Genomic DNA, 10,185 nt, shown 5'->3' with positions numbered 1-10,185 from the left:
ACAACCACAGAGCAAAATATCCAGCAAAAGTTACATTGCTGCTATACTGCACATGTGCAAACTTTTTCCTCCGGTCATTATTCCCTAAACAATACAATAGAGCCGCTATCTCTATAGCATTTACATTGAATTAGGTCATCAGTAATGTAGAGATGATTTAAAGCATGTGGGAGAATGCCCTGATTATAAGAAAATATACCATTTTATATAAGGAACTGAAGCATCCATGGTTTGACATCCTGGATGAATACTCCCCCTAGGAATGACTGTGGTTTGTCATTATCATTGTTGTTATTATTTTTTTGTTATTGCTAGAAGGAGATTTATGGAGGCGGGTTGGAGAGGGTAGATTTCAAGAAGTGAGAGGGATCACGAAGGACAAGGGAGGGAAACCGTATGTTATGGGTTGTGTCTAGATGTCCCCCCCCAAAGCATCATGCGGGTGTAAGTGGGTCTTTTTCAGAGGTGGCTGGATCTAGAATGTGTGATGCTGGGATTAAAGGTGTGTGATTACTAAATTAGTCCACTGATTGGTTTGGCACCATCCTGATCACAGTAGCCTAGGTAGAATATAAAAGGGGCAGGAAGAAACTGCTATTGTTGCTTGTAGCTTGCTGCTTTCTGCCTTCTGTCTTCTGCCCACCATGAACCATTTCTCCTCGTGATGCCCCTCTGCCGTGCTACCTTGCCTTGGAGCCAGCCAATTATGGGCTGAAACCTGTGCAAATCGCGAGCCAAAATAAACCTTTCCTCCTTTACTTTGGGTGTTGGGTGTTTTGTCTCAGCAACAAGAAAAAGTAACCAAGACACCATACATACACTTCACTGCACTGGTATATTCTGTAATGCCGGAGTTAGAGGAACCTGCCTTTCTGGAACAGCTGGAAGTCCAAGCAGATGGAGAGATTTTTTCCTAAATCACATAATAAGTTAGTCTCAAGCCAAGAATTCATTTATTCATTCTGCCATCCTTCATAAAACACTGACCCTACCATATGGAAGCAATTGGGATGACTGAAGAAAATATACACAGCCAACACCAAAAATGTCTTGCTTGGAATTTACCTTATAAAAACTTTAGTAAAAGATTTTCGAGATAAATGTATTCTTTTTTTCCTTGTACTTAGAATACAGGACCTTCACAATGAACTACTCCCACCTTCACACTGAACTACCCTTACCCCCCTTTTTCTGAGGTAAAGCCTCACTAAGTTGCCCACGTGGGACTGAAACTTGTGATCCTTCTGCCTCAGCCTCCCAAGTAGCTGGGATTACAGGTGTGTGCCACCACACCTGGCTGATAAATGTATTATTTACAGGGACATATGCAAATGTTCATTACTTATTCTTTTGAGCAAAAGAAATACAGTGAAAATAAATAGGAACTGAGATCAGTTATCCCCCGGGGCGGGGGGGAGAAGAGGGATAAAGGAGGAGTAGTGGAAATAGGGGAGAAGGGAAGGGGGTGTAACACTTTGCTGAGTGTCCAGGGGGTGGCCAAAAATGAAATCCAACTGTATCCCGTTAAACCTAACAGCTTTATGAATGAATAACATCCCCATGCCAAAAGCACTAACGTAAGTGATTTTCAGATATTTCGACTGGATGACGGGCCTTTTCTGCACTTCGTTCCTTAGTGTGTAGATACAATCTTATATTTCTAGGTGCAGGATACTAGGTTGTGGTTTTTCCTTTCAATACTTTAAATATTTCACTCCATCCTTTTCAGCTTACATGATTCCTGACAAGATATCTGCTATCATTCTTATTCTTGTTCCTCTGTTTGCAAGATGTTTCTCATCTCTGACTTGTTTCAAAATTATATCTGCCTTTGACTTTCTACAGTTTGTATGTACCCTAGTATAGGTTTTTTGTTTTGTGTGTTTTTGTTTTCGGTTTGGTTTGGTTTGGTTGATATTTGTCTTGCCTGGTGTTCTCTGAGCTTCCTGGATCTGTAGTTTTGGCATCTTTCGTTAATTTTGGAAAATTCTTAACCATTATTATTCAAAATATTTCTTGTCCTATAGTCTCTTTTTTCCTTCTGATATTCCCATTGCACGTATATTGCACCTTTTATAATGTCTAATAGTTTTAGTGCATTCTGTTCCTTGCTTTCTTTTCTCTCCTTACATTTCAATTTGGAATGTTTCTATGGACACAGCTTCAAACTCACTGATTCTTTCTTCAGCTATTCCAATCTACTGAGGAGCCCTTCAAATGCATTTTTTATTTTTCTTATGGTGGTTTTTATTTTCTAGCATTTCCTTTTGATTCTTTCTTAGAGTTCCCAACACTCTACATTCCCCATCTAGTCTGGCATGTTAACTACACTTTCCATTACAACTCTTAACATTGCTAAAAGGAAAAGTTACCCAAATACTTGCAATGGGGGACAGAAAGGCTAAAAGAGGGTGGAGCTATCTCACTGCAGATCCATTACTTGCTCCCCTGTCCCCTGCACAGAGACAACTCCAACTCCAACAAGGATAAGTAAAGATTTTCACAAGGAACAAAGAAAGAGGAGGCGAGACAATGGGAAATGACTAAGAGAGAAGTAGATTAGGGTCAAGGGAAACCGGAGAACCAACTAGGTAGAATGTGTCAAAGATTACAAAAACACAGCTAAGAAGTTGAACTAGATGTTTCCCAAGAAAAGAAGACATATACTGAACCTTGGGCCTGAAATGACTCTTGGCTTACAGCTCCTGGGCACTGCATACAGAAGCAAGCAGAAAGCAATATTCTCCATCCTTCATTTGAATTTGGTGCTGTTCACAGGACCAATCAGAAGATGTTATTCCCAACCCTTCACTTACATATGGGCACAGCCAATCAAAAGACACTGTTTTTGATACTTCATTTACATCTGGCAAGAGGCCAAGTGAGTTTTTGATAGGACAATTGACCCAAAGTTTTATTTGTATGAGGTGGAGGCCAATCCAGGTATTTGGGACACTAAAATCCCTTTCCCTTTATCCTTGGGGCTGCTGTGAGCCTGTAGAGTATATTTCTTTTCCACCTTCAATAAAGCTACATCCCCATTGCCTTTTCTGTGTGTCTCATCCAATTATTTGTTTGGAACACCAAGAACCTGGGAAGAAGCTCCTCTGAGACTTCTCCATCCAGTAACAGAGGAAACATCAAAGAGAAGGGGTTTCTGGCTAAACTGACTTGCTAGATTAGCAGGATGATAAGGTACTAAGGCTCCTTAGTTCTAGTGATAGGGGTTTTTCACTACACTAACCCAGCAGGATTCTCGATCAAATTGGATTCTACAAAGCAGAGAAGAAAGCCTAAGGTTGGCTAATCAAGCAAAAAACACAGGGGAGCCTGCCTAAAATGCTGGTCAAAGGAGAGAGTCTTAGTCAACATATCAACCATAATTATTTTAAAGTCTTTATCTGATCATTCTTAAATCTTTGTCAGATTGGCTCTTGTTCAGATGCCTGCTCTATCTGTTCACACCCTGTTCTTTTGTGCCTTTTAGCACATCTTACCTTTTTTTATGAAAGCCACAAATATTGTTGATGTGTATGATAGTAGAAACTGAGTCAGGCTGTTGGTGTGAGGTTTTGTGCTGAGCTAGCTAGGAACTGGGCAGTCTTGAATATCTGCTGTAACTGTAAATGTCAGAGGCGCATTGCTCTGATTCCTTGCAGCCGTGGTGGTTGTTTTTTCTCCCTCTGTCTTTGGTTTTCCCAGGAAGTCTTTCTTAAATAGTCTTTGTCTTGCAGGTGTCTGACCTGTAGCCCACCTATTGGTGTGGTGGTAAGGAGCTGTGGGTGGGGAAGCAGTCTATAACATTATGACTTAATGGCATTTATTTATTTTGGTTAAGTAGGCCTGAGTCCCTGAGCTGTGACCTTTGGATGAATTTCTTAGCTTTTTAAATGGTTCCTCTTTCCCTTATGAGAGACAGAAAGGCTAAAGGAGGGTGGAGCTATCTCACTGCAGATCCATTACTTGCTCCCCTGTCCCCTGCACAGAGACACTTTTCTTTAATCTATGAGGTAGACTCCTGGAGATGGTTTTTAACCCTCACCAATCCACACTGAGTTGTTCCTGTTGGAAGGGCTCTTACCAGCTTCTGGCTGCAGCAGCTTCTGTTTCCCAGCAGCCTCATCTTAGCTGTTATTCTCCTTTCTCCCTCCAGTTTTTAGGGTGGTGTTTTGCTCTTGACTTCAGTCTTCTGATGTATCTATGGCCAATTGTTGCTTTTTAGTTTGTTCAGCTTTTTCTTCAAGCAAGGATGGAAGTGGTCACACCCAAGCTCTTCACATGGAGTTGGAGGAAACTGGAAGTATGAATTCGTGTGTGTGCATGTGTGTGGGGTGTGCTTATCTGCAAGTTCCTCATCTATGGACTCAACCAAAGATCAAAATATTCAGGAAAAATCTGCATCTGTATTGAACAGGCACACACTTTTTTTTCTTATTAGTCCCCAAACAATACAGAATAACAACTATTTGTCACCAGACAGGGCCCAAAGAGGTTCCCCAGAGAGGAAATGGGGACCTCACCACACCCCACCCAGAGGGTAGGTTGTAGGTTTGCTGACTTCCGCCACAGAAAAAGATTTTTCAAGATATGTTCGTGAGAGGCAGAAAGAGGATTTTGTAGACAGAAAGAGGTTTTTGTAGGCAGAAAGTGGTACACACTCAGAGGTGAGCATGGGTGCTTGTAGAGAATAGGTTGTAGAGCATTATGGGCTGGCACTGGGGCTTTTTGTGTGGTCCTGGGGGTGTCATCCAGATGGATGCTCTAGAACATGTATTCCTACTGTCACCCCATTTGGTGAGTTAGGTTAGAATGTGAACTAATTAGGTGTGTTTTGACCACTTAATAGTGCTGCTTTCTTGAGGATGGAGGTCTGTGGGAGGAAACGTTTTTTTCTTAGTTTCATAGAAGAGAAAGGGCATCATAACCTTGGATAATTTCTTGTGTCCTGAGTAGCAGTTTTCTTAGAAGTACAATTTTATAATTATGATTTTCCTTCGCCCTTCTCTATTTCTTCAATCTCACCTCATATTTACATGGCATTTACACTGTATTATGTATCGTAAGTAATCTAGAAACTAAGTAAAGTATACAGAAGGACGGGTGTAGTTTATATGCTATACCATGTAATTTTATATAAGAGACTTCAATATTTGAGAATTTCGGCATCTGTGGGGTATCCTGGGCCCAATCTCTTAACAGATGTTGAAGCATAACCATATTCAAGCTTTGATAAAAAGAATAACATTTAAGAGTTTAAAAATTGATTACAGTAAAAAAATATTGTCATTAATCCTCTCAAAATACTCCTCACTTTGAACACATTTGTCCCATTGTTCTGGCCTCTTTCTGAAGCAGTTTTGGAAGTCTTCTTTCAAGAGTATCTTTAGTTGTGCTGTTGTGGCTATCTCAGTTTCCTGAATTGATTCAAAGTGCTTACCCTTCATGGTCATTTTGACTTTGGGGAAAAGCCAGAAGTTGTCAAATGTGGTAAATAAGGTAGCTGAGGACAAACTGTAAAGTTTCTATTTGACAGAAATTACCATAAAAGTTCTGAACCAATTCAGGATATGGAGGAAGCCACAAATTGACACTCACGAAATAGGACTTCCAGAACTGCTTCAGAAAGTGGCTAGAATGTTGGGGTAAATGTGTTTGAGGTCAGAGGAAGTATTTAGAGGAGGACTGATGGCAAAGTGTCTTTTACTGTGATAATTTATTAAGTTTAAACATTCACTGCATTTTTCATCATACCATATGTATTCAGACTACAGGGCCAGCCAAGCAATCCGCAGGGGCCCAGGAAGAGGGGAGGCTTGAGGGGATGGATATCCTAGAGCAGCAGGAGGCCCAGTATTCCCAGCTCCAGCCCAGAGTTTTCTCCCTCTTTGGTGGCTTCTCCATCAGCCATTCTTGCCCTTAGCTTAATTTGATCCCTCTATATACACTGGGTGGTTAAATTGGAGGCCATTTTCTCTGGAGTCTGGGCTGAGAGTAGAGAGTGGGGTATGGTTGTAGTTCTGGAAGAAGAAACATAGGAAGAGAGCTCTGGTCCCCAGGTCCTGCTACCACCAGCCTTGGGAAGGGCCAGTGAAGGCCAAGCCAGCATTTAAATTGCTGCTGTGTGTTTGATGTGCATTAGATGCTCTCCTTTGATAGCACACCCTGTGAAATAAACATTGTTATCCCCATTTTACAGCCAAGAAAACTGAGGCTCAAGGGAACAGGTGCTCATTTGGCCAGTAACAGGGAACTAGAAAGATACAGGACTGGGATTCAAACCAAGTGTCCATATTTCAAGTCTGAACTTGCTGTACTACAGCCCCACCAAGGCTCAAGCCGACCCAGGGTGACAAAGCCATGCTCCACGGCCTCAGCTGCGGGTGCCCGTCCCCAGATGTACAGGCAGATGTTCTGGGTGATTTAGCAGCAGGCCTGCTGGAAAGTTGGCTGGGAGCCCCCATTGTCTCAGCATTTAGTAATCTGGTCTTGGGCAGGGGGCTGGGTTGGAGGCCACTTTCCATGGGAACTCAGGCGAGGAGGGAGTGTGAACCCTCAGACTGGGAGTCAGGCCAAGAAAGCAAGAAGAAAGCTGGGGCTGAGCCAAGCCCCGGGCCTTCCGGAGCATCCAGCTGCATGGGGCCGTGCAGGAGGGCCAGATGTGTTCGGGTGAGTGGGAGGAAGTGCAGAGTTGCTGGCAACTCCGTCCGCAGGAGGGAGCAACAACGAGGCAAGTGCGAAGACACTCCTAAGGGATGAAGGGGTCCATGCATCTTGGGGAAGACAGCGGCTTCTTGGAGGAGGGAACCCCAGTGTTTTGAGACCTAAGAGATGTGCAGGAAGTGGCCAGCACAGAGGAGGAATGGCCTTTGTGGTGGGGTAGATGGGAGGTAGAAAGAATATGTTGATGAAGAAATGGCTGACCCACCTGGGGGAGTTTTAAGGAGTTCACTCTACCTCAAATGTCTGATGTGAAACACAGCATAACGACACGAGGCTGGGGATGTGGAAAGCGTCCGGGATATGGGAGGCCTGATGCCAAATACTTCATGGGATACGTTCATACAAACAGAACGAAACAAAAAATACTCATTGGTTATCTGAGATTCAAATGTAGTGGGATATCCTGTATTTTTATTTGCTAAATCTGGCAGCGCCAGCCTTGGGGGAAATTTGGATTCGACTCCTAGGCAGGAAGGAGCCACCAGAACACGTTTGGGTGGGGAAGGCCGTGATCCGCTGGGTGTGTGGACAGGAGTGCGGACCAAAGGCAGGTGTGCACAGGGAGACTGAGGCTGGAGCTGTGGAGCAATAAGTGGGGAGACAGGTGAGATTTATGAAAAGGGGTCAAGTCCACGGGCCTGGAGATGCATTGGAGTGGAAACTGAGGAAACAGAGCAGTCAAGGATGACGTCCGCTATTCCGGGCAGCTAGACAGATGGTGGTGACATCGGCCGAGCCAGAGGTGAAGGAGAGAGGCAGGTTTGGGAAGAAAGAAGCAGAGTGCAGCTCTCAGGATGAATCCAGGTGGCTGAGGGCCATCCAAGGAGCGATGCTGGAGACCGCTGGAGATGTGCGGCTGGAATGAAGGCCCCAGGCCAGTGTTGGGGGTGACGTTTGAAGAGAATCAGCCTTCAGAGTGAATTTGAAACCATGGGAATGGATGAGCGCATGCAGGGAGAGCGTGTGGGCTGAGAAGGGAAGGGACTCAGCATGGAGCCCTGAGAAGCAGGAATGGACTTGGGGAAGAGAGACCAGCAAGGAAGAGCTAGACGCTGGGGCTGGAGAGACTGGGAAAATGCATAAAGGGTCTCCGTGGCACTGTTTCATGTGGGGGCTAAAATGGAAGCATCAAAAGTTTGACAGTGTCAAGGCTATCAAGACATTAAAGAATATGAGGACACTTGGGAGGCTGAGGCAGGAGGATGCCAAATTTGAAACCAGCCCGGGCAACTTAGTGAGAGCCTGTCTCAAAACAGAAAACAAAAAAACAAAGCTAGGGAGGTAGCTCAGTGGTAGAGTGCCCCTGGGCTTGATCACAAGTAGCGAAACTCACACAGACAGAACAAAGAAATAGGGAGACAAGAGAGTCCTCTGGAGGTGGCCTCTGGAGACTGGTGGCAGAGCTGCAGCAGAGTGGTGGCAGCACAAGCCAGGTGGGGAGGATGAGAGGGAGTGGGAGGCAGAGACGATTCTGCCTGTGCTTTGGCCAGGAGCCCCTTTAGCCTGGTGGATGGGCTTTTCCTCCTCAGACCCTCTATCCTGGCAGAAAAGGTACCAAGTAGGTAGAAACCAAGCTACAGTTGCAAAGGAGCTGGAAGAGGAGGCATCAGAAAGAAAGAAAAAAATCAGCAAACCTTAGAAGATGAGATGTTAACAGAGAGGGACCAAGTAATTCAGGGCCGCAAGCACAAATGCCCAGGGAGAAAGAGGGATGCTGACATTTCCTGAAAAATGTGTGGGAAGCCTGAGGCTTGGAGGCACTCACTATGCCTGGAAGTCTGAACACAGAATGGTTAAGCTTTAGGGCTTCACCCCCATCCTGTACAATAAGATGGCTTTACCCAAGGCATAAGAACATCAGGGTCTCCTTTTCTGCAGTACTGGGGACTGAACCTGGAGCTTTTCACATAGTAGGCAAGTGCTCTTCTAACTGAAACACACGCCTAGCCCTTTTTTATTTTGAGACAGGGTCTTGCTGAGTTGCTCAGGCTGGCTGAAAACTCGCAGTCCTCTTGCCTTAACCTCCTGAGTGCAGGGAATCGGGAAGACTTTTCTTGAGTCCCAAAGAGTGGACCGCTGCTGATGACCGCAAGAACGGTTCTGCACGCCCTTCCGTCTCCCTTCAGCGAAGCCAACCACAAGCGTGAAGCTTCCAACCACCTTCCTGCCGCCTCCCATGTAACTGTGGCCGTCAAGCTGCATTGTGAGGAAGGTCAGGCAGCTGCGTAACGAGCTGGCAGCCCACCGGAGACCCCAGACACCAGCCAGCAGCATGTGAATGGATGACTGCGAGCCGTCCATAAATCATTGTCTGCCTCTGCATCTTCCAGCCGGGAGAAGGAAGAGAAAGCTGTATCAGCAGAGACCATTGTCGGAAAGAATCGGACCTGCTCAAGCAAATACTGCAGGATTCCACATAGAGGAGGGATCACAAAAGCAGAGAGGAGAATGGTAGCTGCCAAGGCCTCGAGGGAGAGGGAGAGGGAAGTTGTTGTTCGAGGATTATGAGGTTTCAGTTATGCTAGATGAATACAGTCTGGAGAGCTGCCGCGGCCTGTAGTTAACAATACTGTATTGTGCGCTTAAAAATATCTAGGAGGGCAGAGCTCATGTTAAGTGTTTATGCCAAAAAATGAAAACAGACTAAAGGAGCACAAGGGAACCTTTGGGGGAGATGGAGATGTTTGTTCCCTTGAGTGTAGTGGTGGGTTCGTGGGCATGTGCATATGTCCGCGCTCACCCAATCGCACCAATTCCTTAGAAATCAAAAACCTTGCGCAAGGGCTAGAGGTTCCTAGGAGAGGTAGCTAATAGCAGCAGGAGAGGAGGTGGAGAAGGAAGAGAAGAGCAGCCTAGCAAGGACTTTCAAAATAGAGTTTGCCTGCTTGTTTGTAAGCCGCTGTGTGTGCCTAGGAGCATCTGCTGGGTGTTATGACCAATGACCAAATACGATGGGAAATGCTGAGGGAAGCCTGGTCATGTGGGTTTCTTTGCAGCAGGGCTTCTTGGGGTTTTCCATGTGCTAATTGCATCGCCAGTCCCCACAGGGAGATACGTGTACAGCAATTCCAGGATGTTTTGGCCACAAGCTCCCCTCCTTGCAGAGTTCCTCGTAGGACCCTGCTCCACAGAACTCATCTTGGAAACCCCTTTGGAGGCCCCCCAGTTGTACTTCAGGAAGCTCCTGCTGGGGGCTGGTGTGCGGGGTAGGCAGGAGGTTGAGACTGGAGGCTGAGCCACCATAGGAAGGAGGCTGACCCTGGAATCCAAGTGAAGGGGTAGGCCAGAACCAGCACAGCTTCAGTGGAAGATAAGGAGTAGATTCAGATAAAGTTTATGAGGAGATAAGGTATGGATTGTGCTGACTTCTAGGACAGGGCCTGGGTGAGGCCCATGTCCCAACACAGGAAGCATCTGCAGCAGGCAGCAACCTCAGGGAACTGTCCAGGGAGGGGCCCCACAGGA

The sequence above is a fragment of the Chinchilla lanigera genome, unplaced genomic scaffold (assembly GCF_000276665.1).
Source record: "Chinchilla lanigera isolate Chin_1 unplaced genomic scaffold, ChiLan1.0 scaffold00018, whole genome shotgun sequence".
Classification (NCBI taxonomy): domain Eukaryota; kingdom Metazoa; phylum Chordata; class Mammalia; order Rodentia; family Chinchillidae; genus Chinchilla; species Chinchilla lanigera.
Note: the sequence above shows the minus strand (reverse complement) of the source record.